This window comes from Podarcis cretensis (assembly GCF_951804945.1).
Source record: "Podarcis cretensis genome assembly, chromosome: 7".
Lineage (NCBI taxonomy): Eukaryota > Metazoa > Chordata > Lepidosauria > Squamata > Lacertidae > Podarcis > Podarcis cretensis.
This window is the reverse complement of record NC_137176.1, coordinates 40,064,652-40,077,973: the sequence shown is the minus strand read 5'-3', so window position 1 is coordinate 40,077,973 and position 13,322 is coordinate 40,064,652. Positions and strand designations below refer to the sequence as shown.

At 38.7% G+C, this 13,322-nt stretch overlaps 1 protein-coding gene and 1 long non-coding RNA gene across 3 annotated transcripts in view; both read left to right on the top strand.

Annotated features, from left to right (window-relative positions):
• LOC307219674 overlaps positions 1–13,322 on the top strand; it is a 586,866-nt gene that overhangs the window by 96,450 nt on the left and 477,094 nt on the right. The gene's annotated exons all lie outside the window — the stretch shown is intronic.
• The window catches only part of CCDC102B (coiled-coil domain containing 102B), an 87,654-nt gene continuing 81,587 nt past the window's right edge, over positions 7,256–13,322 (top strand). Inside the window, exon 1 of one of the 2 annotated variants that reach the window (XM_079982966.1) lies at positions 7,256–7,662. The gene's annotated coding sequence lies outside the window, so the exon portion shown is untranslated. The remainder of the gene's footprint in view (positions 7,663–13,322) is intronic. The other variant, XM_079982965.1, reaches the window with a different exon arrangement.

The window sequence follows — 13,322 nt, the reverse complement described above, 5'->3', positions numbered from 1 at the left end:
TAGTGACCTTCATAGTTCATAAGGAGAATAAATTCCAAGTTTTAATTCCTTCTAGACTAGTTCTTCCCTCTAGGATTAATATGGACATTGCCTGAGGTCAAAGGTTAGCAATGTGGTCTTCCTGTATTTGTTCTGAGGATTGACTGTTTGTGCAAAGCTCCTTTCTGTATAGTTTGAGTTTGGCTTAATCCCAGTTCAATGTGGCAGTTTTGCTAGGGGTGTTGTGGAGGTGGGCTAGGATGGCAGTTTTGCTATCTCAATTTTAAATTCAGTATTAACTTAATTACATCTCATTTCCTGATTCCAGGGATCAGGAATGATAATTTAGCACCCTGCTGATATTTTACTCTTTGTGTCCTGGGTTGTATAAGCCCCATGGGCAGGGCTTTTCTTCAGCCAGAACCCGCCGGAACTCAGTTCCGGCACCTCTCAGGTAGGCGCCATTGCTCTTCTAAGAAAATAAGGGAGGTGTTCCTGGTGAGTTCTGGCAGCTCTTTTTCCAGAAAAATAGCACGGAGGATATGAATGACAACTTCCCGCTCTCATCTGTTTTTGCTTCTAATTAGTCTGTCTCTCTCCAGCTGATGGTCCTTCACTCTGCATTGACTTCAGCTTCTAAGTCACACATTTTAAACTCTGCACATCTACCTCCCATTTGAATGTGTAGAGTCATTGGGAACTTCCCAGTATCCAGATATTCAGGCAAGCAGCCACATTATCTCTGTTGCAGTAAAAATGAAAGCTACAAGAGTCTGGTAGCGCCTTACGTTCCAGAAGAAGCTTTCGTAGGGGAACAGATAAAATCAACAGGTAGCGAAAGAGTTGACATCTTTTCCATATGAAAAGCACGACAAGTTAAATGCACTCAGGTTCAATAAATAACGTTTCAGGAAAAAAAGAAAAGCAATGAGACCCCTTTCAGGAGAGCAGGAATTATACATCGATGAGTATGTATCTATTTATGTGCACATTTACTAAAAAAACACCACAACTAAGGCAAAAAACTGTTCATAGCACAAATCTATGTGAGGGCTTGAATGGGTAGGACTGATGGAAATCTGCTTGAAAACCCATTTTAATTGAATTTCTTTGATATCCCTAGTAGCAGCAAAGATAAAAAGACAATGCATGTGCAAATTTAATGCAAATCTGTCCCCTCTTTGATGAGTGGGTCAGAGGCCCATTCCACATACAGTGTACTGGGCCTAGAGAATCCTGGGGACACTCCTGTCTCAGACCACCACTCAGCATCCTGGTTTCTCTGAACTAACCACAATTCAAATAAGCCACAGTATTCCAAATATATGTAAGTGGAAATTGTGGTTTATTCGAAACCGAACAGGGATTATTTCAGTGTGTATGAAGGAATAGGAGGGAGAGTGCACAAGCCCAAAGCTATAGACTCCCACTTTAAACATCTGTGCTGGTGGGCCCTAGGCTATAGTTTGATTGTGGACATATAGATTCTTATTTCTTCCTTTAGATTAAATATTTCCAGTTTCAAACTTTGTCAGTGTGGGAGGATACCATATGATTGTAATTACTGAAATATGACCAAATAAGCCACTATGACGCAAAATTAGAAGCTACATTAATCTTTTGAGCCAAATAGTTTCCCATAAATTTTATGTTGTAAAGGGATTAGTACTCAAAGCAAAATGATTTGCAAGACTGCCCTTTGAAAAGGTTCAGTTTTGCAGTTATTCTCTCCACCATGAATGAAACGAAAACATAAAAGCAATACTTAGATTCAGTCATCCAGAAATGAGTATTATGTCTGAGTTGCTATTGGAATGAAAATGGGAAACCCTTTGGGAACTTATTGTCTGTAGGGGAAGGTTTTTGGTGAGGGGGGATCTCAGTTGTTGAAATACATGGGGCACAACTGACTGAAAATTAAGTGAATTTAAGTCCTATTGCTTTCAGTGGCGAATGATGCCTAACTCTCTCCTACTGGAATGAATGTGCTTTGATTTGTTATTTTTCTGTGAGCTTAAAAATTGACATTTGACACAGTTTCATGGAAGGCCTAGAGCAGGGGTCATCAAATTTTTTGAGCCAGTGAGCTCATTTTGAATTATCAGAAAATGTTGTGGGTGCCTGTCACAACATGGCTAAAAGAGGAGAAAAAAGATAGAACTACAAAATCATGTGGTTGTGTGCCCTACTATCAGCCACCTGATCATAGTGGGAAAGGCAGCTACTGCCTTGGGTCACAAAATCCCGAATGACTAGAAGATGGGGCAGCAGTTGCTACCAAATGAGCTGTCAGAGACGGAGGGCATGGAGGATGCCCTTAGTGGGGAGCAGCCCAAGGGTGTTGACAGAGGCAATAGGGGAGAGCATCAAAGAAAGCTGGGCAGTTGGCAAAGGAGAAGGCCACAGGGTGACCCCTTTCTCATCACCACGAATGTTGTGCTACCTTTGCCATTGGATACAAACCCATGCCCGCCAGGGAAGCCTGCTCCTCCAAGGAAATCAGTCTTGCAGGGAAGTTCTTGTGAGTGAGCAAGATGGATCTTTAAAGGCTGGCGGGAGGGGCATGCCTGTTTGTCAACAAATCTTTGCAGCTCTTGTCCAGTCTTGGACCCCTGATTCTGCTCTTGATCTGTCTGGCCATGCCTTTGGCATTCTGCACCTGAAGTCTGACCTAAACTATTGCTAGCCTAGAATAAAGATTTATTCCTGCTCACATGCAAGAGTTTCAGTTATGGAGTTCAGGGCAGAAACCAAGAGACCACATCAGCTACTACCACATTTTCTTACAGAGATATGTGTTTTTCTTATGTTCAGAATGGATAAAAGGATTGGGGTCCAATCCCAGCACCCAATGAAATGTGGGCTACTTTAAGAGTATGTGTTCAGTGTAGGAAGGCTGAGTTATTATACAATGACATTATGTACCAAAAACATGTTATTGACACATTTATCAATGAGACATTTACAAAAAAATATTAATGAGTAATGGCAACATATTTGCATCTATTTTAGAAATGCTGACTTCTGCTGTTCTAAGTGACTTTTGACCTAGGTTAATACTCCAAGGAAAATTAAATACTTTTTCCTTGTCTTCTGTAAGTTTTGGATTAATCATCTTTTTCCTTTGTATCTGCCTAGAGCTGGATTTTACTGTTAAGGGACTCAGAGTTTTGCTTTTCTCCTTCCTGTTAATGCTCCCACTGCTAATATGAACTGCCCTGTAAAATTCTGCTTGGCATATAGCCAGAGATGAAATGTACCAGAACAGAAGGAAATCCACCCTGACTTTAGTGAGGAGATGAGCAGCACAACTGATGCTGTAGAAATAGCCATCCATCAAACCATGTAGTTTGAGCTATCAACATTATATTCTAATCAGCCAATTGATGAGTGATTCCTTCTAAAGTAAAGATTCCCCAGTTGTCTTCTCTGGCAAATGTGTCTTTGTGGAATTTAGAATAAAGCTTTTCAATTCCATGAGATTTTACAGGAAATGTTAAATAAAGAGTCTAAGTGCACATTGCCTTGTTGTCTGAAGTGTTTGTGTTTGTTGTAAAAATCTCAGTCATGGAAAACTTGTTTTGCGTATTGTACAGGTCTTGGCACACAAGTCTTGCATGTTGTTTGATCAAATATTTATTTCTCTCCGGATGGTTTTCTTAATTTTATGTTACTTTCCTATCTGAGCCAAAATGTATATGCCTTGAACGTGTCCTCTGTGTCTCAAGACAGATCTAAGGTCTGTGCTTTTCAAAACTGTTGAAAAGTCCAGAGTTCATGGTGAAAGAGAATGTTCTTTAAAATAAAGTGTTTTTCTTAAGTTCACACAGCTTCAGGGAGGAGCAAAGTACAAAACAGCAAAGTTAAAACCATTCTCTTCATGTTAGATGATTTAAGGAGCACATGCAGCGTTTTTGGAGAGGGAGAGCAAGTTAGAAGATATATGAGAGTAATGATCTGTTGCAAGAATTTGTTTGAGAATGTAATCCCGTTTAGTTTTACATTTGCTTTCATGTTTCTCAATTACTTCCTTGTACATCTAGCCCAAAAATTACATTTCCAATAAACAAAGGGCCAGACCTAATACACAAGGGAGTCCACTAATGGAAGCATGTGGGACCAGTGACAGGCTTGCCTAACTGGGGTTTGATGTATAGCGGAGACTTTGTGTGAGCCATCAGCTCTGCACAATGCCTATAAACAACTCAAAAGAAATGCCTACTCTGGTTATGAAAATAATACTGGTCAGAGAACAGCTCCCTTGTGGGGGGTGCCAGTTCCCCTAAATTAATTGAGTTAAAGGCTCATCTAACCTATTTTTCAAATCTCCCAGGAATAGATGCTGTACACCAACCCAGGCAACTTGTTCTAGTACTCCAATTTTATGCTGTGTTTTGCAAAATAACACAAGCTCAGTAGTGGGGGAAATCAGTATAATATTTTACAGTGTGCATAAAATCACAGGCTCAGTATTTCTTTTAAAAATTATGCTGCTTAAAAAGTGAAAATCTTCTCAAGACAATTAACAACAACATATACATAAATAATTAACTAAAACAATAGCATTACAACATTTCCAGATCAACATTAAAATGTCAATAATAGTTACAACCTTAACTTAAAAAAATATAAAACCAGCATCAACTGAAAGCAGATTAGACTACCCAAATCATTAAGGGTTCCTCCAGATCACCTGCTTATTGAGCGTTCATATTGATTGGCTTGTACAAAGCTTGCAAAGAGGTTAGACTATGTCCGGTTGAACATTCATCATGATTGGCTTGTGGAGTGTTTGCATATCCTCCTGTTAATCATTCATTGATCCCACACTTTTCAGTGCATTTCCCCATCACTTTACAACTGTATTCTTTTTGCACTAGGGTGACGAAACACTTTAATTCACTTTAATGGTTCAAACCTAAGGAGCAGTTTAGGATGCAGCTGAACTCAGCTCAGACAGGTTCAGTCAGAAATAAGTCCTAAACTTCAGCCCAGGATCACTCCCTCAATGTTAAGATCTTTAAAAAACTATTCCGACATAATCTGTGATGATAGATTGGGCAAGAGATGTTAGACACAATATAATGTTTGAAGATTGGGAAAGGTTGTGGAGAAAAGGGGTCAAGTTCACTGCATGTACGCTGTTAAATGAAAATGTCATGAAAATGATGTACCTAACCCCTGTAAAACTAGCAAAAATCTATCATAAGAGTGACATTTTATGTTGGAAATGTAAAGAAAAAGAAGGAACCTTTTATCATATGTGGTGGACCTGTCCCAAGGTGAAAGACTTCTGGGAAAAGATATATAATGAATTGAAAAAAATGTTGAAATATACATTTATTAAGAAACCAGAGGCCTTTCTTCTTGGAATAATAGGTTTGGAATTGCCCAAGAAAGATGTTAGATTGTTTTTGTATGCCACAACTGCAGCTAGAATTTTGCTGGCCAAAAATTGGAAATCACAAGAAGTACCAACAGTGGAGGAATGGCAGATGAAGATGATGGATTTTTCAGAGCTAGCCGACCTGACCAGAAGAGTCTGTGACCAGAAGGAGGAGGAGTATCAAGTGGAATGGAAAAAATTAAAGATTATTTTGTTAAATATGTTAAGATAACTTAAATAGAATTACTTACGAATATAAGATAGGCCTGCGATTTAAATATGTGAAGTTGTAGAATATTATGTTTAAAGTTAAAATGAAAAGAAAGAAAGATGTTAATTGACTAAGTAAATTTTGTGTGAAAATAGTTTTGGAAAACTGCTACAATGATTGATATGGAAACTCAGCCAGGGGGATTTGAGGAAGACACCTAACAATGTTAACAAAAATGGAATAATTATAGTTAAGATAAATGTTTGTTTGTTTTTGATGTTTTTGTTTTATTTGTTTGCTATAAATTTGGAAAACCAATAAAAAAAATCTGGAAAAAATTAAAAATAAAAACTATTACAACATAAGCAGAGATCCAGTACCCGCCTTACACTTGTAGATATGCCGTGAGGTTGTGGAATAGTTTAACAGTGCAATTGGTGCATTTGAAGAGAATGTATGGCGATGCTGATACTGTGCTGGTTCTCAGCAAGCTGAACAAAGAGATAAATCAGGAACTGGCACCTGCTGGCCAATCTTAAGGCACGCTAAAGCAACAACAACAACAACCACACACTTCATTAAACAAATCAGATTTCGCTATTTGTCTCTAGTCATCAGACCATCACAAAACCAGAGCTTAACAAAGTGAACTTACATATCTATATGAAAGTAACACAAGTTAACATAGATAAGGCTGACACAGACCCAAATGAAACCGTGTTCAACAAAACAAACTTTAAATTCTGAACGTTCCAGATATATTGCAGTTACCCTTGGGTTTGAATTGGTGTTAAAAGAAATCAAATTTACACAAACCTGAATAAAATTATATAAACCCAGAATTAAATAGAAACATAAATATACTTAAAATTCTGAATCTCCCTGGCAACATAGAGCATTCTTCCTAAACATTTACCCATTGTCAATTACTGCAGATACAAAACATGTAGTTGTCTCACGTTACATATTTATCTCTTTAACACAGCAGATAAATTACAGCCCCATGGACCGATCTCTCCACATATCTCCCTAAAGTATGTGCCAAGCTTTATTCCCACAGCACATGATACTAAGGAAAAATATATAACAATATGTACCGCAGTTGTGGTTATCCAAAGCAGCTGAAAAATCAAGGTGAATCAACAGTTGTGTTCTCCTGATACATGTCATCTTACAGGAAAACCAAGGCACTTTCTGTATCAATACTGGGCTTGAATCATGATTGAAGTGGATCTAGAATATCAGTCTTCTCCTAGGGTATGTGGCCTCTACAGAATCTCCAACTGTTTGGGAGAAACTTACAGATTAAGTTACACCATGAGTGCACATGTGTATGCTCTTAGGTACATGTGTGGCACCTCTAAGGGAAAGGGCAAAATCTGTAGAAGTGGCTGTCCCAGATCTGCAATTCAAATATTAGTGTGTCCTTCAGAAGCATAGAATCCTTTGCTAAGACAAAGAAATCTACAAATAAAGCAGTTATATGTGAACTTTTAGTGGACAGATGACAGGGACCTCAAGCATACATGTCTACTGTGTGTTTTGAGATATTTACAAATACTGTTTTCTGCTTCACATTTTACAGTGTACACTTGCAAGACTGTGCATATACATTATTATTTTGCTTTGCAAATAAGCACAATACAGTGCAAATCTACCTTGAGTGCGGTATGAGGATATGTAAAACGTAGGCATTTATTAAAAGTAACAAAGGAGAGTGTATAACTGCCCCCCTCCCATTTGTGAGATTTATTCTCTGTAAAGTGATAGGGATTTACTCATACGTTGCACAAGCGAGGGCAGGGAGATGTTAGTAAAGCTTAGTGGTAGACTAGGGGAACCAGAAAAAATGTTTTATATTGGCTTAATGCCATTGTATTAAAAGAAATGTGTTGTGGTATTAGTTTTGATAAAGCCTGGCCAATAGGAATTTCTTTTCCATTTAGTGTGGAGTGGCTTTAATGCTGGAAATAAGCCTGTTGGCCGGCCCCCAGAGCCGTGCAGATGAGAAAAAGATGCAGGAAATTCTCTTGTTTACTCATGTCTGTAACACTGAGAAGCAAGAACAGCTCCTCAAACCCACAGGGTAAGGGGTGTTTGTCTCTTTATATCTCTTTTTAAAAAACTGATGTTGTCAGTTGTTTGTGACAGAAATGAAGAGAAGATAGGAGAGTGGTGCAAGTGAGGGAGAAGATTTTGAATGTATTATTAAACTGGACTTAACTAGATTTCATCTCCCATTTGTTTCAGCTCTCTTGGTGATAACTTTTATGGCATTATATGAAATTATTTTTAATGTTTAAAATTTGAAGCATGCTCAATTACTCTCAGTGTTTATTTAATGTGCCTGGCAAAATTTTCATCCCTTTTATGTTTTAGGTATTAAGTACTTAATGTTTATGCTCATTTCTAAAGTTTAGTGTTTTGTGCCTTTTTATAAATCAAGCAATAGCAACCTAGAATGCTATAAATGTATATATAACAAAATATGTCACACAGTTCTTTTTTCCCTCCATTAAGTAGAAAAAAGTGTTAGCATCTAGGATAGCTTGTGATATTCAATGAATATTGCTCATATTCTGATCTCTATGGACTCTGGCACTTTGTTAGGACACCGTGCAGGCAGGGTGCTTTTAGCTTAAAATGTGCAGCATGTAATTCTAAAAATCCTGATGGTCTTTTGAAAAATTACTATAGGCAGACTGTTTCTCTGTTTTTTTAAATTGCTTCTTTTTTAAAAAGGCTGGTTTCAGCAATTCAGAATAACAACAACAAACAAAACAAAACAACACCCTCACTTGACTGTGAGTAGAAAGGGTTGCTGTTTGCTTTGGATCTTTGAGAATAAGCTGTTGACACCAGTAGGCAAAGTTACCATTGATGCCTCATAATAGAAATTTGGTTTACCTTGATATAGTAGGGCAGAACTGCAAAGCAGAGGCAAAGGCTGTTTCCTGAAAGTTTCAAATGTCCCTGCTGATGTAGTGCAACACAATTAAATTGATGCAATAATATGAACAGAGCTATCGCCCCAAACTGAATGAGAATACATCTGTTGGTGGCATCAGCAAAAATCTGACCAGGAAATTCCTTCAGTGACACTCTCCCACAATATGTTCCATATTATCCATAAACCATTTGGGCCATATTGCAAGTTCTTTCAGATTTTCAGAGGCAACCGTAATCTTTCCTCAAATCCTAGGTTGATAGATAATTTGTCATTTACATGCTTGCTGGGAAAATGCAGTGCTCAAATAACCCTGTCTCATAAATCCTGAACCCCCTCACTTGGGGAGAAGGGCAGGGGGAGAGCAGCAGCCCAGTTTCAAAGATCTTACATTGCTTTTTAGGTTTTGCAAGCTTCCAGGAAAGAGGAGCTTCGCAATATTCTGGAACAGCTGTAGAGAACATGTCTCACATTCTCAGATTTAGTAAATGGATGCCATTATCATGTCCTCGGAGAACAGTAAAAGCCCCAGTGGTTGTCAAGCGATGATGACATCTTTTTGATACATTGCAAATAAATAAATATTTATAGGGGAAGATCAGATCCATAGCTTATGCCAAGACAAATATTGGAAGGCACTGCTGGGTCTGGAACGCAGCTGCACTGCCTTCCTAGCAAATTACCATTTCGATAGGAGGATTTGACTGATTATTCAGTGCGCACAGTGTGCTGTACGACCATATTAAGGGCAAAAAACCAACATAGTGGAAATGGATGCATATGGGGTCCCCCCATAAGATGATGGCCATAACTTGCTCTAGAGGTTTCAGGGCACTTGATACCAGATCACTGCTGCAGAGTTCTTTTGTCTGCAGATGATACTGTAGTACACTTATGTGCTGTTTTCCTTTAGTCCAAGATGATTCTTGATGCAGAAAACTCTAAGCAGAACGGTCCCAGGAAATGGCGCTCCAGGCTGTGATCTCCAGTAAGGATCCCAGATGTGTGGGCCAAATAACTGGGTGATTTGGGTGGGATCTTCTTTCCCCTTTTGAGTTGAAGCCAGATGTCACTACCCACCTTGTGTCAGATCAGGGCTCCCACAAGAAGTCTCTTTTGCTTTGTTTCTCTGACTTTTTCCATGTCTATGATTTTTTCTGTCTGATGTTTCTCCAGCTCCCTGAGTTTTGCAAGAAGTGAACTTTCTTGTCTGTGAAGCACTGAAGAGTTCTGGATTTTTATTTTCTTAAAGCACAGAAGCAGGGTTGTTGTTTTTTTTTAAAAAAAAAAAAGAGTTAGAAGCTTCATTTGAGGTATTTTTGTTTTGTTTTTTAAAGAAAAAATTATGTTGCTCTGCTTTAACCAAACAAACCTAGAGCTCTTCAGAACTCTGCAGGGAACACGTTTGACAGCCTCATGTTGTAAGGCATATCAGCAGACACACACAAGCACCAGAAAATCAGAACTGGCTGGTGGAACGGTAACTCAGAAATTCAGTTGCATATATATTCTGCACTTCTGGTATCACAGACAACAGAAATGGTTTAGCACTGTAAAAATACTGAAGACGGGTTTCCAGGGTGTGAAAAGGAAATTTATCCTGTATTGTATACATATCAAAATAATGAAATAACTCCTCTTTTTATATATGAAGCCCAAGCAGTTGTGTTTCACACATCTGTTTTACCCAACACTTTTGATTCACTGCCAGGACTATTTCATCTCACTGTAGCTGTAAGCATATGTCTCAGTACATTTCCCTTTTCGGGTAGAGCATATGATTTAAAATGCAGTACTCGACCTGCTAGTTACTTAACAGAATGTCACTTCTTCATGGAATCACTTTCCCTTAACACATCAAATTATTTACTGTTGATGAACCTGCCTTCTGTTAATCAGACTTGACACCATGTTGAACAATGTATTTGAAAGGAAGGAAAACTCACTGCATTTATATTTGAGTTGGAGGTTGGAAAAAATCCTCTTTGTAGAGAAAAAAGCCGTGTGGAGGAAAATGGTGTATGTTAGTGTCCAAGTTCAGTCTGGTTTTGATCGGTGGAAGAATTCGTCGTAATTGGAGAAGGTGCGAGGAACAGTACAACTACTTCCGATATCTGATTTGGACTGACCTCTTATACGACTGTAGCCCAGCATACAGGCCTGGTTTTTGTAGGGCAGTTTTTCTCTTGCTTTACCTTTGTTTAACCTTTAATCATTGCCGGTGATGTAAGAGAACAGTTATTTCTGAAATCTTTTGCTCAGCTGGCCTGTGATGAAAATGTATTTTTGCTATGTAGTGCCAACAAAATGGCATTATCGTTACATATGTTTGGAATGGGTCACCTGGAAAAGTATAATTGGGGAAAGCAGATGTGAGTTTCAGACTAATATTTCCCCACACTAAATATGAGATGCTAAACAAACAAGCGAGCAAAAATGGTATCTTGATCCAGTAATATAGAATAGGATCCAAAACAGTCGTGAAATCTGGTTCCATATTTTGGGGAAATTTCCATTGGATTCAGTGGACTCTTTCCCTAAATAAGTGCTCATAGGATTGCAGTTTTAGTTCCATAAACCTTTTTTACAACTCTGTGCTTAGAAGTGCTCACTGGAAGGACAGATTGTGAAGCTGAGACTCCAATACTTTGGCCACCTCATGAGAAGAGAAGACTCCCTGGAAAAGACCCTGATGTTAGGAAAGATGGAGGGCACAAGGAGAAGGGTACGACAGAGGACGAGATGGCTGGACAGTGTTCTCGAAGCTACCAGCATGAGTTTGACTAAACTGAGGGAGGCAGTGGAAGACAGGAGTGACTGGCATGCTCTGGTCCATGGGGTCATGAAGAGTCGGACACGACTAAACGACTAAACAACAACAACAACATGCTTAGAACTTGGGTTGGATAGAAAGTGAAGCTTGAAGAGTTAGTTAGCTTAGTTTTTCTCTGAGTAAACCCATTGAAATGGATACTTTTAGGTTCATTAATTCCAATGAGTCTGCTCTATATTAAACCTTAGTTTCGTTGCATACAAGTCGTTGTCCCAAGAGGAGAGGGAATAACTCTAGGCAGGTGATATCTAGCTTGGGGCCTCATTTCACAAACCTAATGATATGCAGATTGATTCTATATTAGATTTGTAATAGATTGAGAATTTTCAAGTCCTAGTGGCTTACCAGATGTTCCTTTTAATGCTTACAGGTTTCCAATTTCAGATAATATCAGAATTAGTTTAATTCAATAACAAGTTGCTGGATGAACACGAGCCATTTACCTCCTGCCAGCTTATATTCTCTCTAATTCACTTATAGTTGCCTCCCCCTGAAAAAAATTTTTCCCCCTTTACTTTCTTTACTTTCCTAAAAAAAAAAAAAAAAAATTAAACAAACTATGGGTGACAGCCAACCCCCCAAGTGGCTTCTTTCGAAAGCAGCTTGTGCATAATACATTCAGATATAGATGCTATTGGATTCATATTTCAGAAAATTTCTGGACACTACCTGTTTTCAGAAGGATTCTGCCATGCAAATGTTTCCTTTTGAGAGTGAACTTTGGCAATTTTTTTCTATTATACTTCCTTCAAAGAGCTCAAAGTGGCTTACAGGTGACTCCCAGGTGGTCTTTCATTGAGGCATTTGAAATGGTGAGACCAGCTTCAGCCTGAGAACCGTGTCACGTATCTTCAAATCCCTTTATCTAATACCCTACCACAAAGGGGCTGGACCTTTTGCAGCCTGGGGGCCACTTTCTCTCTCATGGAACCCTTTGGGAGGTCATATGCTAGCGGTGGGCTGGGCAAAGGCCAAAAGTAGATGGATCAGTAGGTGTGGCATTTGTACAGCCGGCCATATTTCAGCCGTGTAAAAGTCAGAGGTTCCTCCACCTACAGACATATTTCTCCATTGAGGAAAGCAAGAGGTATGATCACAGTTCAAGGACACAATCCAGTCAAGCAAAAACACTTGTGATAGCAGAACAGGACTGATAAGAGGAGAGTTGTGGATAGGGGGTGTCATCTAAGGAGGTCACCTGGTCCAATGAGAGTCCTGAGGGCCAGATACAGTGGTCTGGAGGGCTACTTTTGGCCCCAGGCCTGAGTTTCCCTACTGAGCCATAGTAAAGCCTATGTTCATGTAAATGTGATAAACACTTGTTCTTTTGTCAGTCTACATCTGTCTGCAACTTTTTCTTCGCTGCATTGAATGTAATTTCTAAGCTACTCGGGTCAGGGGACTTTTCTTTAATACTTTGTAAAGTGTCGCCAAGCTTGATGATTTATTTAGCACAGAGAAGGGTTCAATCCCAAACTCACTGACGAGAGATTAATCATCATTGTTCAAAATGGAACTTCCCTTTCTGAGAAAAGATTGCACTGTAAATCTAATTAAGAACAGTCTTTTGTTTTTAGAATAAATTAGATTTTATTGTGCCATGATGCTCTGTTTTACAACACACACACCCTGATTATATACCATGCCTATCTAAACATGTGTTATTAAGTTAAATGGGAAGAGAGACGGCTCTCCAAACAGGAGAATTGACCGGGCTTCTTCCTCTCAGTACTTTTTACCTTTCCTTTACTTACATTATGGAAACAACAGCAAGAAAGGTTTTCTTCCCTCATCCCTTCTCTTTAGTCCTTCATCAAAGTTGTCATTGTTCACATAAATGAAGGAAAGATATGAATTTAATGGAAATAGATATACAAATAAATTAGTCATATTTGCATGATAATAAACTAGACATTTTAAACTACTTACAATTGTATCCTAACAGGAAATGCATTTGATGGTTAAA